The 20,318-nt window shown below is 38.8% G+C and overlaps 1 protein-coding gene across 3 annotated transcripts in view; it reads right to left on the reverse strand.

Moving 5' to 3' along the window:
- The window catches only part of PARD3B (par-3 family cell polarity regulator beta), a 1,035,628-nt gene that overhangs the window by 116,559 nt on the left and 898,751 nt on the right, over positions 1-20,318 (reverse strand). The window lies entirely within an intron of this gene.

Here is a 20,318-nt window from a genome sequence, read left to right on the forward strand (position 1 = left end):
ACAACCATGCTGACTTACTTTCAAGGAAATATAGTGATTCATATATGTTGTATATTAGAATGCAAGTACCCTAAGGCAGAGACTTTTGTCCATTTTGCTTTCTGCTATATCCCCAGCACCTTAACAGTGCCTGGAATATAACAGGCACTCGATAAATATTTACTAAATAATAAACATTTATAGAAAAATAATTAGTTTTAATTTAATTAAATCTTTAAATGACAAAAAGTTACATACATTATCCCAACTTTCAGTAAATGCCAGAAATTTCAGAAGTCACTGTCCTTGACTACAAAGCATTAAAACCAAATATTAATAAAAATCTAGATGGAAAAACATAAATTCTTAAAATTTAAAATAATGATCATATAAATCAGTCTTGGTCAAAGAAGAAATACATTTAAAATTTCAGAATACTTAGAAAAGAATTAAGAAGAAGATAAGATTGGGACACTTCTGGAAGTTCACCAAACTAAATTCAAAAGGAAACTCACTGCCTTAAATTATACTGTTATTGACCATGACTAAAAAGCAACCGAAATAAGTAAACTCAATAATTTTAAAAGTTGGCTTTTTCCTTTCTTAAGAGAAATAATAAGTTAATGAAGTAAAAAATAAATGTATTAGAGCAGAAAAAGTTATTAAACATATTAAGCAGTAAAAACATGAAATGTACTAAAAGTTTGAAAATTTCAATGAAATAAATAATTTTATAGAAAAAAAGATAGCAACTTTCCAAATTTCAGTAAAGGAGGAAATATCTCCTTTTCCCAAGATCTCCATCTATGGGAATAGTTGAAAAAGGAGTGAAAGAATTACCCACAAAAAAGCATCAGGCTAGATGGTTTTATGGGTGAGTTATTTTAAATCTTGACAAAGAGATAATTCCTAGACTACAGAAATGGTTACAAAGAAACAGATAAAAGACACTCAAATTATTTTATAAAGGTAATATATCCCTTCTATGTAAAACTATTAAAGTTAGGAAAAAACCCACAAAAGCTTAGATATCAACTTCACTTCCAAATATAGATACAAAATCACAAATAAAAGACTAGCACTTTGTGCCCAGCTCTATCTTAAAAGAATAAAACAGACAGCATATGAGTGGAGATTTATTTTTTCAGAACTGCAAGGCTATTCAATATGAGGAACTCTTAATATTACTCATCACATTACTAGAAAAAGAAGAAAAATCATATGACCATCTTGATTTGATGTGTAAAATGCCATTTGAAAAAAGTAATAAAAGTCTTCAACTTGTTTACATAAAAATGAAAGCTTTTTTCTCTCTAAAGTATCATTAAAGAGACAATTGATAAAGGTGGAAAAAATTCTTAATGATATTTGATAGTAAAGGCTTAATATTCCTTCTATATCAAGAACATTTACAACTCAGGAGCAAAAAAGGAAAACACTGTAATAGAAAAAATGAAAAATGCATAGAAAAGAAGAAATTTATATGGCCAGTAAACACATGAAATTCTCAATCTCAGTTGTAATTTAATGAAAACCAAGTAGTTGATATTTGCTATCAAATTGATAAAAAAATAAGAAAAATGAAAATACTCAGTTTTAATAGGGCTGCTATGAAACCTGTATAAAACAGAACATTAATATTTGTTGGATGTATTAATAAATATATTTTTGGGGTGAATATAAACTTAAAAACTTTTCTAGGGGCAAGTTGGGTTATTTGGATCAATTAAAATTTTTTTCATAGCCTTATATTAAATAACAAATATACTGATTTATGGTAAAGAAATAATAACATAAGGATGCAAAGATTTATTGATAAAGCTAATTAGTACATCATTACTTATATAAGAAATGATGAAAATAATTTAAACATCCAACAATGATAAAGTGATTAGTCAATTATTGAATATCCTTTCTAGAAAATACTGTGCATTAAACGTTAAATTCATATTTTTGAAGATTATTTAATGGCATGAGAAATGATCACAATATAATAGAAAGTGAAAAGTAGCTTAAGTAACAGCATACCCAGTAGGATTCCAATGTAATTACTACATGTGAGATGTGTGTGTATGTGTGTGTGTGTGTGTGTGTGTGTGTGTGTGTGTATGTGCTCATACAAAAGAAAGTACTCCAAAACACTATGTTCATTTATTGTGTGGTCAGATAATATGTGATTTAAATTTCTGTTTTAACACTTTACCAAATATCTAAATTTTTTTACAGTGAGCATGTATTACATTTATTATATAATAAAATATTTTTTGATGTAAATGGAGAAAAAGAGTAATTTTAGGAAAACAAAAAAGACTACAGTATGCCAACTATATCCACCTGATCTGGCTACGTAATTGTAACCTCTTAATATGTCCATTTAAGAGCTACATAAACCATTGGCTGCTAAACTAAAATTAATTAATATATGTGCAAATTGTATACGTATCTATCTTTATCTACATATCATATTGATATATGGGTATAATCAACAAAAGCAAACTGTGCCTTTCATTATGTGTTTCACATAAGATGTATTCAACAATGTTTATTCAAAAAATTTCTTGAGCCCCTAGTCTGAAACAAATACTATATGAGTTCTTATAAATGAAATGGCAAGCCAGCCAGATATGGAATTTAAAGTCTAGAGTTTTTCAACCTTTAAAAATCATGGCCCATAGGAAAAAATATACTTTACACCATGACCCAGCACATACTTGTGTGTGTGCACACACTGGCTGTGAAACAAAATTTCTACCAACCAATACTCATATTTACGACCTGCTATGCCCTCTAATCTATTCTATTCTACTCAAAATCTTTAAAAATGTCGATTGTAACCGACTAATTGATTTTATGATCATCTAATAAGTTGTGACACACAGTTAGAAAAACTACCCTCTAGGGTCTCAGTAACTGGGACAGATGTGCTGCACAATCACCCACATCTTCAAAATGAGAGGTTGGGTCCAAAGAAAAGTATCATTATGAAACATGATAAAAGCTACTTTATATTTGCTTAGAAATTGCAAAGGACACTTGGAGTAGCTTACTTGGAGGCAGAGTGCCCTAAATGCAGACAAAAAAAAAAAAAAAAAAAAAAAGGCTGAACACACACTGTGAAGTTTTATGGGATAAAAGCATCTGTCCTGTTTATTCTTAGTCTCTCTTGACTATGCATTCACCTAGAACTTTTTTCCTGTACAATTATTCCTAAACATTCCATTATGTTTGAAATCGTGTTTCCAGACTGCCTTTCTCATCAGACACAAACTCTTAATTCTTCAGAGTCAAGTAAACTTCTGGCACAAAGTTACCACCAAATAAAGGTCTAAGGAACTAATTAATAAGTGAATACATGCCTAAACAACCATACACTTTGAAATTTTGTTCTTTAGTCCTGGGGTCAAAGTGACACAGCATTAAGTGAAAGTGGGTAATTGATGAGGGCCATTAACAGGTTTTCTTCTGATTTTGTAGATAAAATCTCCAAGAAAAGGAAAGTCTTAAGAGCTTCTAATTGCAAAGGTATTCAAAATTTCTGATAAATTGAACTTATAAATCAATTAAGTAGAAATACGGAATGCTGGAAACAAAATGTCAGTTCTTTCTTATGTGCTTGTTGTCTTTTTAATTCTTTCATCATCATGTACTTAAGACTTCTTAAAGCTTACATCTATGCAACCATATGCAGAAAGGAGAAAGTTACCCAATTTCTGAAATTGGGAAATTTAAAAATAGTCCTAGAACCACAGGTAAACCACAAACTCCTAAATCTCATAGCATTTTTTTTTTTTTTTTTTTTTTTTTTGCAGTACACGGGCCTCTCACTGCTGTGGCCTCCCCCGTTGTGGAGCACAGGCTCCGGACGCGCAGGCTCAGCGGCCATGGCTCACGGGCCCAGCCACTCCGCGGCATGTGGGATCTTCTCGGACCGTGGCACGAACTCGTGTCCCCTGCATCGGCAAGCGGACTCTAAACCACTGCGCCACCAGGGAAGCCCCTCTCATAGCATTTTTTTCCGATTACCAATATAAGTACTACGTTAAAAGATTTCTTCCCACCATCATTCCCATTAATGGTGGGACCATGATTTCTTCCTCTGGAACGTGAGTTTCTGATTCCTTTATAACCATATACTCATAGAGCACATTGTTGCTTAAGTGCTGCTTAACAATTTAAACCTTGGAAATTACTGTAACGGGAATTGTATGGAAAACAGGAACCCTGGTCTATGCTAAATAGATGAGAAAAGGAAAAGTAGCTGATATATATAAAAATTACAATTAAAATAGAGTTGCTATTCAGAAACAATTTGGGACTCTGACAATTAGCGATGGTGAGAAAACAAAGCTAAAAAATGGAGGTATCTCCACACGGGGCAGTTCTGGGCTTCAGGATCTGAACACAAATGTGGCTCACATGGAGTTTTCATTGTCATCAAGGTTAAGTGATACATGTGTTAGAAATGCCAATTAAGTGAATTTTCATATCTTCTCCTCTAAACATCTTCATTTAAAAAATTCAGTTCCCAAAGTTTATTTCAGAATTTTTGAGCTAGAAGGTTCATTAGGTGAAAGACATCAGTTCATGACAGGGAACCTCTTTCTCACACATTTCCTACTCTTTCTCTAAAGGAGGAACTTCAAAACATTAATATCTACACACACGCGCGTGCAGGCACACACACACACACACACATACACACACACACACACCACTCAGGTGTTCCTTCTTTGTTGGCAAGTGTTGATGCAAGTGTTGGGCTTGACGTATACTCGCATATAAACTCATAAATATTCACTGAATAAATAAATCAACAAAGGGATGAATGTTTGTGGAAAATCTGTTCTTCATGTGCTGCTCTGGCTTTGCTGTCTAGGGAGTAAGCTGAGTGAGAGGTGACATGAAATGAGCTAAATCATCTGAAGAAAGCTTCACGGAGATAAAACCCAAGAACTCTGTTGCTTTACAGAAGTCTTATATTGAAAACAGAAAAGAAACTATTTCTCAATAGTTTATAATAATAACACTACACCCTCTCTTCTTAGATCATTTACTTGAACAAATGGAAGGTTTTCCTGTCAGCCTAGCTGAAGTCAGTGGTGTCAACTTCTGCACTTTCTCATAAACACTCTGAGAATTAGCACTGTGATTTCAAGGCTCGGAATGAGACAGAGAAATTAATGAGAGTCATAGGAGGATCGTAAAGTCACAGACTCTAGTCTGTGTCATTACAATGTATTCAAAAGCGGTCATTCTTCCTGCGGAGAATGGCAGTTCCAGTACTGCTGTTGTGATTATTATCATTTTAGGATTTTCTTTGATTTAAGTGTTCTTCCTGTCTACTTCAGAGGAGAGCTTTCTCTGACTTTTTTTTTTCCCCATCATAACACCAGACTAGTTACTACTTAATAAGAACCAAATGATGTTAAATTTCAGAATGACTCTGAGTTAAAAATTTCCTTAAGCTGAAAGAACAAGATGGCCACCACAGCAACCTGATTGGTTAATTACAGTTAGGAAGCTGTGCGAGGGTCCGTTCTGGGCTTCAGGATCTGAACACAAATACATGTCACATGGAGTTTCACTGTCATCAAGGTTAAGTGATACATGTGTTATAAATGCTAATTAAGTGAATTTTCATATCTTCTCCTCCAAAATTCTTTCTTTAAAATATTCAGTTCCCAAAGTTTATTTCAGAATTTTTGAGCTCTGCTAAAATAAAATGTATCCAACTGATTTTAAACAGCTTTGAGAACAGTTTAGGAAATCTGGAATTCATAGGCGTTTCTGCTATGGTTTTTCCTATGTTACATAAAATGGTCATTTCTCCCATTGCAGTAGAAGAAAAGAATGTGATTATTGTAGAAGTTGGAATTCTGGGTTTTAACCATGATCCAACACAAACGGTTGTGGTTTGGGGGAACTTAACCTATTCTACACTCGACATCCTGAGCTGGAATTAATTGCTCATTAGAAGCAGAAAGAGTTCTTTTTTCACTCTAATGTAAGTAGAGCATAGGGTTTTTTGACATATTATGGAAAAATAATGTGGTTCTGAACTTTCTTCTTCTGCTTTTTGGTATTTAGGTTTGGGCTGGAGCCAGAGATAGGCTAACTTATTTGATCATAGCATAAAAAGAATGATTTTGACTTTTACAAAGAAGCGATGAAACAATACCAAAATTTGGTTTTAGTTCAATTCTATTGGGTTAAGAACAAATTAGGAGTGATCATTAAAGAGTAGTTCAGGAGACATTCTCTTTCTTTCAAACATTTCATGTAGAGAAAACATCTCAGCAGCTGCCACAGCAGCCTTCCTTTCTTCTGTTCCACAGGGAGTTAGCACGGATTGCAATATCAGCTTTGCTACTGATCATGTGACTATGGTGCAAATTCTTAGAACACTAGTTTCCTCACCTGTGAAACAGAATTAAAGACACCTATCACATGGAGTTGTCTGGAATAATTTATATAAGGTATTCGCTGATAGAATCTGCACTGAGTAAATGATGCCGTTGTGGTGACTGAGCTGACGGTAGTAAAATTTATTGAGTAAACAATTTGCGTATATTCCGTTTGTATTCCCCTCTCTTTCCTATTTTAAGTCTTTAACTAGACCCGGGTATTTCTCTTTCTTTTTTTTTAATTTTAATTTTTTTATTTAAGAATAGTTGATTTATAATGTTTCAGCAAAGTGACTCAATTATACATATATATATATGTGTTCTTTTTCAGATTCTTTTCCGTTATAGGTTACTACAAGATACTGACTGTAGTTCCCTGTGCTATATAGTAGGTCCTTGCTGTTTACCTATTTTATATATAGTAGTATGTACCTGTTAATCTCAAATTCCAAATTTATCCCCCCTCACCTTTCTCCTTTGGTAACCATACCTTTTTTTTCTCTGTCTCCAGGTATTTCTTTGCTTCAGGATTTTTGCAGAGGTGAAAACAGAAGCTTCTAACTTTCTTCTGGTCTTTGGTCTTTGATTTTAGCACAAGCTCACTAAAGAGATTAGGTGTGCCCCTGGGGTCAGGGATGAAAGGAGTACACTCTTAAAGGAAAAGTGTCAGGGGTGGGGGGAGAGAGGGAAATAGATATTGACTTCTTGACCCATGAACTTTGCCAAAAGTGCCCTTACAACTAACCCTGACAGTTACCACCTGACGGGACTGTGGGTACCTCAGTGGTAACCAGAGTGAGTATGGCCAGAAGGCCTCCCAAATGCTTTGTGTGCTGTGCCATGTCCCAGGACTCTGGAATAATCAAAGAGGTTAAGCTCCAACAATGACTAAGAATAGTTGTCTGGCTAATGGAACATATGATTCCTAAACACTTCAGTATGTGCACCACTTAAAAACTCCTCATCTTTCCTGAACACCTTACTGCATGCCAGATAGGATTCTAAGTGCTTTACATGTAATACTCATTTAATTGTCACAATACACAGTACTATTATCCCACTTTTAAAGGAGACTGAGAGGTTAAATAAATGGCCCAAATTTACCCAGTTAGCAAGTAGTGTAGCCTGGATGTGAACTTAGGCATTCTAGCTTCCATGCTCTAAAATGCTTCCCATACCTGCTATATGATTGGGTCTACAATTCAGGACCTCTATCAGTGGGTTTAAGAAGACTGGATGGGAAGACGCTAGTTTAGAGTAGCATCTTCAGGGTAGATTTCAGACAGCGCTGACTGAGGACTCATGGTCTGTGTTAGTCATGGCAGCTGGCCGTGGGCCACAGGGGGCAGACTTAGAAACAAAAGTCTTCCTTTGAGGGAAATGAGGGCCAGGATGCTGGTGAAATCAGTGCCACCCCTAGGATCAGGTCATTTCCCAAGGAAGCCTGTCAGGCTGGGAGATGTGGGGCAACTGGGGGTCTGTACATAAAAGACAGGTGCTGGAGGACCTTTGGGCTGTGGAGTAGCAGCAACAAGACATGGGGGAAAACGTCCTACCAGCGTGGGACCCTTGCCCCTCTGTTTCACCAAGGGTAAGTTTCCAGTTATGGATTCCATTGACCCCTCTCCTATTGCCTTCTCCTGGACTTCCCCTACAGTTCCTACATTTGTACCTAATTAGGGTTAATCAAATGTCTACTTTAAAAAGAGAAGTCTTTCAGGGATTGGGAAGAACTTCCACGGGTCACATTATTTGCCCCCCCACAGACTGCAGCCGAGATGAACTTCACTAAGAAAACAGGTACTTTGATGGAGGACAGTATAGAGAGGTAACTTTGGACTCCTGAACACTTTGGGAGAAAGCGTGGGCTTAAGTGCAGTGTCATGATAGGGAGGTAGGGGTGATAACAGGTCAGGAAAACTGGGAAGACATTCTTAAAGACTGATAGATAGGAAGAGGCTAGGGAACATCTCCATAGTGTGTCCAGGAAAGTGGGAAGAGGGGAATTTCCTTCTCCAGCCCCTGGCTCAGATGGATCCCCTGCTCCCACTTCTGGGTTAGTGTTCTGTGACTAGCAAAAGGTTACTGGACTTTAGTGGGCTTTTTGTAGGCTGGTCTGGGACCCTACAACCAGTAACTTTTTTCCTATGGGGAAAACCATTCCCAGGTCCAAACTACCAATTTCTTAATGGGTTTTTGAAACACAGTTTGTTTTTATGTTGAGGATTGCCTGTAAACATGTTGCCTCCTTTCAACATGATTTACGCTGCATTTAAAAGCTAGAAATTCACTCACATGACCTTCTTCTGTATGGCTAATATGTCATCATGTTTCAGTGAAAGCCGCACTGAGATATAAAAGGACTAAAGCTACCAACCAAAAGAAAAGAATCTTGAATTTATTTTGTCTTCTTCTTTCCTAAAATTTTCACTACTCCTGAAATCTAGGGGAGCAAGTCCCAACCCTTCAAGTAGCATTTGATGTTTCACCAATAACGAGTTCAATCAAACCTCAGGCCCTTCCAAAATCCACCTAATTTGTACACAGTTCTCTGCCTTGGTACTTCTTCCATTCCTCAGTTCAGTTGTTTTAGGAAATCAGGGGGAAACACTCATCTGTTGATGGAGGGACACATTGGGAGGGATGTGATTATGGAGCTCAAGAGGGTCTCATCAACTGGGAAGGGGTTGGTTATTGCTGGTAGGAGCCAAACTACAACAGTTACGGATACATACGTTTGATGGTTCTAATTCTTTACCTCATTCCATCTTTTGAAGCTTTTAAGAAAAGCATATGTTCTTGTCACAAAACAACAATCCATGAGGATACAGATGAAGCAGTTCTTACCCAAAGAAAGAGATTTACTTTTTGTCCTTTCAAAGAATTCTACTGCCTCCCTCTAAGGCAAATTCCTAGGTCTTGGGTGAATCGAAATGTCACTTGCCAACCTGAACAAATAACCAGTGGTATGGTTATTTCTCATGAATAATTCAGTGAAGCCAGCTGGGTTCTTGGGATAGCTCAAAGATACTGGACCAGTAGACAAAAAGAAATCTTCTCTCTCCTTTTACCTAGCCGACAACGGCAGCAAGTTTAAGAATGACAATAGACCTGTTCTTTCTAACATGAAAGTACATGAAGGGAAAGTTCTTTTCTCTCTCTCTCTCCTTGAAAATCTAAGAAGATGAAGGAAGTTTATATCATTATGAGAACTAGAAGTTGTAGTAGACATCCATTTTTCCCTTCCCCTGTGCATAAAGCATTGATTTTCTTTTAGGGACCATTTCTTCATCTATACTCATTCATGGAATTTATGTAGGTCTGATTCTACTTTCTGGTTCCAGGAGTGATCTTGTGATGCAGTTTTGACCAGTAAAGGTACTGTATATTTCTGGTCATGGGAGCTCAGGAGTGGATATGTGACACAGGCTGAGTCAATAAGCCATTGAGGATTGCATTGAACATCAGTTCTAGGACCTCCTGGACATACTGGGGGTGAGACACTCTTTGTATAGAGTTGTTGGGTTGGAGCTGCTGATGGCTGTCTTGTCACCATATGTGGGAGCCCCTTGACAATGGTCCCTATAGAGAGAATAGCAAAGGTGAGAGATGGAGGACAGAGCCCTAATGGTCTGTCTGGAGGGGCAGGATCCAGCTTTGCCTGAAGTCAGATATGCCTATGGACTTTAAAGTTACATAAGCCAAAAAAATTTCCCTTTTTGCTTAGGCCAGTTTGAATTAGGTTTCTGTGGCAACTTAAGAGCCACTGACTTATCCAGAATTGTTTTACAATGTCCCTACTTTTTAAACATCTTTATTGGAGTATAATTGCTTTACAATGTTGTGCTAGTTTCTGATGCATAAAAAAATGAATCAGCGCTACGTATACATATATGCCCATATCCCCACCCTCTTGCGTCTCCCTCCCATCCTCCCTAACCCACCCCTCTAGGTGGCCACAAAGCACCGAGCTGATCTCCCTGTGCTATACAGCTGCTTCCCACTAGGTATCTATTTTACATTTGGTAGTGTATATATGTCCATACCACTCTCTCATTTCGTCCCAGCTTACCCTTCCCCCTCCCCATGTCCTCAAGTCCATCCTCTACGTCTGCATCTTTATTCCTGTCCTGCCCCTAGATTCCTCAAAACCATTTTTTTTTAGATTCCATATATATGCGTTAGCATATGGTATTTATTTTTCTCTTTCTGACTTACTTCACTCTCTATGACAGACTCAGTCCATCCACCTCACTACAAACAACTCAATTTTGCTTCTTTTTATGGCTAATATTCCATTGTATATATGTGCCACATCTTCGTTATCCATTCATCTGTCGATGGACACTTAGGTTGCTTACATGTCCTGGCTATTGTAAATAGAACTGCAATGAATATTGCGGTACATGACTGTTTTTGAATTATGGTTTTCTCAGGGTATATGCCCAGTAGTGGAATTGCTGGGTCATATGGTAGTTCTAGTTTTAATTTTTTAAGGAACCTCCATACTGTTCTCCATAGTGGCTGTATCAATTTACATTCCCACCAACAGTGCAAGAGGGCACCCTTTTCTCCACATCCTCTCCAGCATTTATTGTTTGCAGATTTTTTGATGATGGCCATTCTGACTGGTGTGAGGTGATACCTAATTGTAGTTTTGATTTGCATTTCTCTAATGATTAGTGATGTTGAGCATCCTTCCATGAGTTTGTTGGCAATCTGTATATCTACTTTGGAAAAATGTCTATTTAGGTCTTCTGCCCATTTTTGGATTGGATTGTTTGATTTTTTGATACTGAGCTGCATGAGCTGCTTGCATATTTTGGAGATTAATCCTTTGTCAGTTGCTTCATTTGCGAATATTTTCTCCCATTCTGAGGGTTGCCTTTTTGTCTTGTTTACAGTTTCCTTTGCTGTGCAAAAGCTTTAAGTTTCATTAGGGCCCATTTGTTTACTTTTGTTTTTATTTTCATTTCTCTAGGAGGTGGGTCAAAAAGGATCTTGCTGTGATTTATGTCACAGAGTGTTCTGCCTATGTTTTCCTCTAAGAGTCTGATAGTGTCTGGCCTTACATTTAGGTCTTTAATCCATTTTGAGTTTATTTTTGTGTATGGTGTCAGGGAGTGTTCTAATTTCATTCTTTTACATGTAGCTGTCCAGTTTTCCCAGCGCCACTTATTGAAGAGGCTGTCTTTTCTCCATTGTATATTCTTGCCTCCTTTATCAAAGATAAGGTGACCATATGTGTGTGGGTTTATATCTGGGCTTTCTATCCTGTTTCATTGATCTATATTTCTGTTTCTGTGACAGTACCATACTGTCTTGATTACTGTAGCTTTGTAGTATAGTCTGAAGTCAGGGGGCATGATTCCTCCAGCTCCATTTTTCTTTCTCAAGATTGCTTTGGTTATTCGGGGCCTTTTGTGTTTCCATACAAATTCTGAAATTTTTTGTTCTAGTTCTGTGAAAAATGCCGTTGGCAGTTTGATAGGGATTGCACTGAATCTGTAGATTGCTTTGGGTAGTATAGTCACTTTCATAATGTTGATTCTTCCAATCCAAGAACATGGTATACCTCTCCATCTGTTTGTATCATCTTTAATTTCTTTCATCAGTGTCTTACAGTTTTCTGCATATAGGTCTTTTGTCTCCCTAGGTAGGTTTATAACTAGATATTTTATTCTTTTGGTTGCAATGGTAAATAGGAGTGTTTCCTTAATTTCTCTTTCAGATATTTCATCATTAGTGTGTAGGAATGCGAGAGGTTTCTGTTCATTAATTTTGTATCCTGCTACTTTACCAAATTCACGATTAGCTCTAGTGGTTTTCCGGTAGCATCTTTGGGATTCTCTATGTATAGTATCGTGCCATTTGCAAACAGTGACAGCTTTATTCTTCTTTTCCAATTTGGATTCCTTTTCTTTTTCTCCTCTGATTGCTGTGGCTAAAACTTCCAAAACTATGTTGAATAACAGTGGTGAGAGTGGGCAACCTTGTTCCGTTCCTGATCTTAGTGGAAATGATTTCAGTTTTTCACCATTGAGAACGATGTTGGCTGTGGGTTTGTCATAAAAGGCCTTTATTATGTTGAGGTAAGTTCCCTCTATGCCTACTTTCTGGAGGATTTTTATCATAAATGGGTTTTAAATTTTGTCAAAAGCTTTTTCTGCATCTATTGAGATGATCATATCATTTTTTTCGTTCAGTTTGTGAATATGGTTTATCACATTGATTGATTGTGTATATTGAAGAATCCTTGCATTCCTGGGATAAACTCCATATAATCATGGTGTATGATCCTTTTAATGTGCTTTTGGATTCTGTTTGCTAGTATTCTGTTGAGGATTTTTGCATCTATGTTCATCAGTGGTATTGGCCTGTAGTTTTCTTTAGTGACATCTTTGTCTGATATTGGTATCAGGGTGATGGTGGCCTTGTAGAATGAGTTTGGGAGTGTTCCTCCCTCTGCTACATTTTGGAAGAGTTTGAGAAGGATAGATGTTAACTCTTCTGTAAATGTTTGATAGAATTCGCCTGTGAAGCCATCTTGTCCTGAGTGTTTGTTTGTTGGAAGATTTTTAATCACAGTTTCAATTTCAGTGCTTGTGATTGGTCTGTTTATATTTTCTGTTTTTTCCTGGTTCAGTCTTGGAAGGTTGTGCTTTTCTAAGAATTTGTCCATTTCTTCCAGATTGTCCATTTTATTGGCATATAGTTGCTTGTAGTAATCTCTCATGATCCTTTGGATTTCTGCAGTGTCAGTTGTTACTTCTCCTTTTTCATTCCTAATTCTATTGATTTGAGTCTTCTCCCTTTTTTCTTGATGAGTGTGGCTTATGGTTTATAAATTTTGTTTGTCTTCTCAAAGAACCAGCTTTTAATATTATTGATATTTGCTATCATTTCCTTCATTTATTTTTCATTCATTTCTGATCTGAACTTTATGATTTCTTTCCTTCAGCTAACTTTGGTGCTTTTTGTTCTTCTTTCTCTAACTGTTTTAGGGGTAAGGTTAGGTTGTTTATTTCAGATAATTTTTGTTTCTTAAGGTAGGATGGTATTGCTATAAACTTCCCTCTTAGAACCGCTTTTGCTGCATGGTTTTGGGTTGTCATGTTTTTACTGTCATTTGTTTATAGGTATTTTTTTAATTTCCTCTTTGATTTCTTCAGTGATCTCTTGGTTATTTAGTAGAGTATTGTTTATCCTCCATGTATTTGCATTTTTTACAGTTTTCTTCCTGTAATTGATATCTAGTCTCATAGCGTTGTGGTCAGAAAAGATACTTGATACAATTTCAATTTTCTTAAATTTACTAAGGCTTTTTTTGTGACCCAATATATGATCTATCCTGCAGAATGTTCCATGAGCACTTGAGAAGACAGTGTATTCTGCTGTTTTTGGATGGAATGTCCTATAAATATCAGTTAAGTCCATCATGTTTAATGCATCACTTAAAGCTGTGTTTCCTTATTTATTTTCATTTTGGATGATGTGCCTATCGGTGAAAGTGGGATGTTCAAGTCCCTTACTATGATTGTGTTACCATCCATTTCCCCTTTTATGGCTGTTAGCATTTGCCTTATGTATCAAGGTGCTCCTATGTTGGGTGCATAAATATTTACAATTGTTGTATCTTCTTCTTGGATTGATCCCTCGATCATTATGTAGTGCCCTTCTTTGTCTCTTGTAATAGTCTTTATTTTAAAGTGTATTTTCTCTGATAGGAGAATTGCTACTCCAGCTTTCTTTTGATTTCCATTTGCATGGAATATCTTTTTCCATCCCCTCACTTTCAAGCTGTATGTGTCCCTAGGTCTGAAGTGGGTCTCTTGTAGACAACATATATACGGGTCTTGTTTTTGTATCCATTCAGCCAGTCTACGCCTTTTGGTTGGAGCATTTAATCCATTTACATTTAAGGTTAATTATCAATATGTATGTTCCTATTACCATTTTCTTAATTGCTTTGGGTTTGTTATTGTAGGGCTTTTCCTTATCTTGTGTTTCCTGCCTAGAGAAGTTCCTTTAGCATTTGCTGTAAAGCTTGTTTGGTCATGCTGAATTCTCTTAGCTTTTGCTCGTCTGTAAAGGTTTTATTTCTCTGTCAAATCTGAATGAGATCCTTGCTGGGTAGAGTAATCTTGGTTGTAGGTTTTTCCATTTCATCACTTTAAATATGTTCTGCCACATGCTTCTGGCTTGCCAAGTTTCTGCTGAGAAATCAGCTGTTAACCTTATGGGGATTCCCTTGTATATTATTTGTTGCTTTTCCCTTGCTGCTTTAAAATTTTTTTTTTGTATTTAATTTTTGATAGTTTGATTAATATATGTCTTGGCATGTTTCTCCTTGGATTTATCCTGTACAGGACTCTCTGCGCTTCCTGTACTTGATTGACTCTTTCCTTTCCCATATTAGGGAAGTTTTCAAGTATAATCTCTTCAAATATTTTCTCAGTCACTTTCTGTTTCTCTTCTTCTGGGACCCCTATAATTTGAATGTTGGTGTGTTTAACATTGTCCCAGAGGTCTCTGAGAGTGTCCTCAATTCTTTTCATTCTTTTTTCTTTATTCTGCTCTGTGTTACTTATTTCCACTATTTTATCTTCCAGGTCACTTACCTGTTCTTCTGCCTCAGTTATTCTGCTATTGATTCCTTCTAGAGAATTTTTAATTTCATTTACTGTGTTGTTCATTATTGTTTGTTTGCTCTTTAGTTCTTCTAGGTCCTTGTGAAACGTTTCTTGTGTTTTTTTCCATTCTATTTTCAAGATTTTGGATCATCTTTACTATCATTACTCTCAATTCTTTTTCAGGTAGACTGCTTATTTCCTCTTCATTTGTTTGGTCTGGTGGGTTTTTACCTTGCTCCTTCATGTGCTGTGTGTTTCTCTGTCTTCTTATTTTGCTTAACTTACTGTGTTTGGGGTCTCCTTTTTGCTGGCTGCAGGTTCATAATTCCCGTTGTTTTTGGGGTCTTCCCCCAGTGGGTAAGGTTAGTTCAGTGGGTTGTGTAGGCTTCCTGGTGGAGGAGACTGTTGCCTGTGTTCTGGTGGATGCGGCTGGATCCTGTCTCTCCAGTGGGCAGGACCGCATCCAGTGGTGTGTTTTGGGGTGTCTGTGAACTTAGTATGATTTTAGGCAGCCTCTCTACTAATGGGTGGGGTTGTGTTCCTGTCTCGCTAGTTGTTGGCCATGGGGTGTCCAGCACTGGAGCTGCTGGTTGCTGAGTGGAGCTGGGTCTTAGCGTTGAGACAGAGATCTCTGGGAGAGCTCCTGCTGACTGATATTATTTGGGGCGGGAGGTCTCTGGTGGACCAATGTCCTGAACTCGGCTCTCCTAGCTCAGAGGCTCAGGTCTGACTCCTGGCCGGAGCACCAAGACCCTGTCAACCACACAGGTCAGAAGAAAAGGGAGAGGAAAAAAAAAAGAAAAAAAAAACTAAACTAAAATAAAAGTTATTAAAATAAAAAATTTAAAAGTTAGTTAAATTAAAAAAGTTTAAAAGTAATAAAAGAAATTAAGAAGATAGCAACCAAACCAATAAAGAAATCCATCAATGGTAAGAAGTGTTAAAAACTATTTAAAAAAATATGGATAGACAGATCCCTAGGACAAATGGTAAAAGCAAACCTATACAGACAAAATCACACACAGAAGCATACACATACACATTCACACAAAGAGAAAAAGTTGGAAAAATATATATATCATTGCCTCCAAAGTCCACCTCCTCAATTTGGGATGATTCATTGTCTATTCATGTGTTCCACAGATGCAGGGTACATCAAGTTGATTGTGAAGATTTAATCCGCTGCTCCTGAGGCTGCTGGGAGAGATTTCCCTTTCTCTTCTTTGTTCGCACAGCTCCTGGGGTTCAGCTTTGGATTTGGCCCCGCCTCTGCGTGTTGGTCGCCTGAGGGCATCTGTTCTTCGCCCAGACAGGACTGGGTTAAAGCAGCAGCTGATTCGGGGGCTCCGGCTCACTCAGGCCGGGGGGAGGGAGGGGCACGGATTGCACCAGCCTGAGGCCGTCGTGCGTTCTCCTGGGGAAGTTGTCCCTGGATCATGGGACCCTGGCAGTGGCGGGCTGCACAGGCTCCCGGGAGGGGAGGTGTGGAGAGTGAGCTGTGCTCGCGCACAGGCTTCTTGGTGGCGGCAGCAGCGGCCTTAGCGTCTAATGCCCGTCTCTGGGGTCTGCGCTTTTAGCCGCGGCTCGTGCCCGTCTCCGGAACTCGTTTATATGGTGCTATGAATCCCCTCTCTTCGCGCTCCCTGAAACAATGGTCTCTTGCTTCTTGGCAGCTCCAGACTTTTCCCCGGACTCCCTCCCGGCCAGCTGTGGCGCACTAACCCCTTCAGGTTGTGTTCATGCCGCCAACCCCAGTCCTCTCCCTGCGATCCGACCGAAGCCCGAGCCTCAGCTCCCAGTCCCACCCGCCCCGGCGGGTGAGCAGACAAGCCTCTTGGGGTGGTGAGTGCCGGTCAGCACCGATCCTCCGTGCTGGCACCGATCCTCCGTGCTGGAATCCCTCTGCTTTGCCCTCTGCACCCCTGTTGCTGCACTCTCCTCCAGGGCTCCGAGGCTTTCCCCCTGCCCACCCCCATCTCCACCAGTGAAGGGGCTTCCTAGTGTGTGGAAACCTTTCCTCCTTCACAGCTCCCTCCCACTGGTGCAGGTCCCTTCCCTATTCTTTGTCTCTGTTTTTTTCTTTTTTCTTTTGCCCTACCCAGGTATGTGGGGAGTTTCTTGTCTTTTGGGAGGTCTGAGGTCTTCTGCCAGCGTTCGGTAGGTGTTGTGTAGGAGTTGTTCCACGTGTAGATGTATTTCTGATGTATTTGTGGGGAGGAAAGTGATCTCCACGTCTTACTCCTCCACTATCTTGAAAGTTCCCCCCCGCCACCACCCCCGTCCCTAGTTTTTAACAAATGCCTTCAAGGAGCAGGAGGAGGAAAATACGAACAAGTCTTAGTTCTTGTACTGGACCAGTGTACAGCAGGAGCTCATTTCTCTTATCCATCATGTGTAGAAAATTACCTTCTGATGGTTTTGTACTTGTGTGGCTATTACACATTCCATCTCAAATCCTTTCCTAAGATGGCTAGCACGAGCTCAGCATCTTGATCTCCCTTTCTTCTGACTACAGAATTCACCAGCTGTGTCTGTTATTGTCCAGACAGCTGCCAAGTATATCCATCCATTTGGTTTGTAAATCATCTTCATAATAGAAGAAACAAATCTTTCAGAATGTTTTTATTTATTCACCCAACCATCTCTTTGTTCCAACCATGACCTACCTGAACCAATCCCTTTCGCCATAAAGACATAGTGTTATGTCTTTTATGACGGTGGAAACCCACTTACCTCCTTCCCACCCATGTGTCTACAAACCCCTTTTACAGATAAACATTCTTCTAATTTAGCCAAAGAAGTAAAAAGAGGAAGGAGGTATAATATATGCCATGCAGCTCTTGAAAAGAAACAGTAATAAAGGTACTAATATTTGTAGAAAGCTCTAGAGCCATCCCATTTCCGAAATTATTACTTACAGGATATTCATGCTACTGTTAAAGAAGCAGAAATCTTTATCTGCTAATAATAATAATAATAAAGCCCATCTAGGACAAACCATAGCCTGCTGCCAGAGGACTGTGGCAGTCTTAACAAATTTTCCAGAACATAAGATGCCAGCAGATAACAGGTATTAGGTTTTCTTCTGGCAAATCTGAACACTTCACAGCTAGCCTATCTTGCTCTCTTAATTGGGCCTATAAAAACTCACCAGGCATCTCTTGGAGCCATTGAAATTCCCTCCACTTGTTCTTTACAGCTTTTCAGAGCCTAGATGGGAAAACAGCTACCAAACAGACTTGCTGAAAAGAATTTTAAGGTCTCATGTCTATATTTACAAACCTTGCAATCTGTGTGTATTCATTTATTTCAACACAAATGAAGTGAATAAATCAGGAGCTCCTTTGGGAAAAGAAAAACCACCATATTTGAGAGAAAAAGAACAAAATATGTGACTGAGGCAACTCCCAAATGTTCTCTATCGCTTTCCCAGCACCCCTCATGCACACCCTGCTTCCAAAAGAATTAACTGCATTCTCTGCACTCATTTAGAAGATAATACTACTCCACACTACAGCATTTCTCACATATATTAATGTCCTTTCTTTTGGTTTTGGCTTAGATGTCTGTATTCCTGGCTAGACTGTGAGTTCCTCCGACATAGAGATGATATATTATTGTTACCAGTACTGCGCTTATGCTAAGGCTGAGCAAATATTGGTTAAAATTGAATAGGAGACACAGAAAAAAGAGAAGGAAAAGAGAGAGCGGTATGAGAGCAAGGGAGAACCCAAGAGAGCAATAAGAGAAATCTTTGGCTCTGGGCCACTGGGCAGGTGTAACATAGGTAGAAAACTACCCACAAGATGGCCTGGGAAGATGCAGAAAGTCTGAGGGGGGTCAAAGAAAAAAAGAGTGCTAAAAATACATTCCAAAAAATATTAATAAGGAGCAGCCTTTCCTAAAAGCATACTCCAAAATTTCTCTAGGATTGTCTTCCAAGTTTCTAATATACAGCCTGCAAATTTCATTATACATTTCTTGTGCAGAAAATGACAACTGTATCATTACACCTGGCTAAAAGTGACTGTAAACTGTACCCTAATTTCAGAGATGTGAAAAATAAACAAACAATAAAACCACCAGAAAACTATGAACAGAACCTAATAATCTTTTCAGTGATTCATAGATCCTAATACTCTTTCCGTGTTTTTTTTTTTTCGGTACATGGGCCTCTCACTGTTGTGCCCTCTCCCGTTGCGGAGCACAGGCTCCGGACGCGCAGGCTCAGCGGCCATGGCTCACAGGCCCAGCCGCTCCACGGCATGTGGGATCTTCCCGGACCGGGGCACGAACCCGTGTCCCCTGCACCGGCAGGCGGACTCTCAACCACTGTGCAGGGAAGCCCTCCGTGATTGTTTTAATAATTTTGGATTTGAAGACTTTTGTGAGCATGCTTTCATTCTTCTTGGCCTTTTAAAAAAGTAGTTATTAGGTAACTTATTCCCCTAATTTCCTTCTCGATAGATCAGAAGTTCCCCAGTATAGTGTGACTCGAGGGGATATTTGTGAGGCCTCTCAGTCTGAGGTCCTGGGAGCTTGGGGGATTCTGAGTCGATGACAGTATTTTTTGATGACGCTGTTCCATGTACTGATCTTGTTAGATAAGTAGAACTACTTCAGTGTTTACTGAAGCAATTGGAATCAGTGCCCTACTTTTAGACTTGTGAGTCAGAAAGCTTGATGACCACCTGGAGAAGCACCTGGGAGCCCTCTCTTGGGTCCCATCCCTCCCCTTCATGGACTGTCTATCCGTTTTTAACAGGCACCCTCGGTGATCCTGAAGACCAGCCAATCTAGGAACCACAGTCTCATAAAAGCTGCCTTGTTGTGTCTGGCTGACTGGCAGGAATGAAATGGTAACTTTCTAAACTTGCTTTCCTAGATCTCTCCAAAAGTAGCAAGACAACGGGGTGATCTCTCAGGTCTACGCTGGACAAAAGATACTAGTGTTTTTCCTTGGCTTGTGGAGAGGACGGGAAAGGACGCTGAGATTCTAATCCCTGGTTTGGAGTATCACAGCCAATCACAATGAACAGTCATCTTTTATGACCGTGCATTTCCCAAGCATCCCTTTGGGAAGCTGGAGTCCCCAGCTGTCTGGGAAATGTAAAATCAGTCACTTTTGGCAAAGCTCAACACACCCGAGCATGGGAAACACAAATGAAAATAGAGAGACTCTTTTACTCACTAGATTGTTTGTCTGGTTACACATTTGCTCAGCACAGAAACAGAATCATCAAGATAGGGAGGACACAAGTGTGTAGTTATCTAGCTCAGGTTTGATGAAGGTAAGAGGAAA

Source organism: Tursiops truncatus, chromosome 7 (genome assembly GCF_011762595.2).
Source record: "Tursiops truncatus isolate mTurTru1 chromosome 7, mTurTru1.mat.Y, whole genome shotgun sequence".
Classification (NCBI taxonomy): Eukaryota; Metazoa; Chordata; class Mammalia; order Artiodactyla; family Delphinidae; genus Tursiops; species Tursiops truncatus.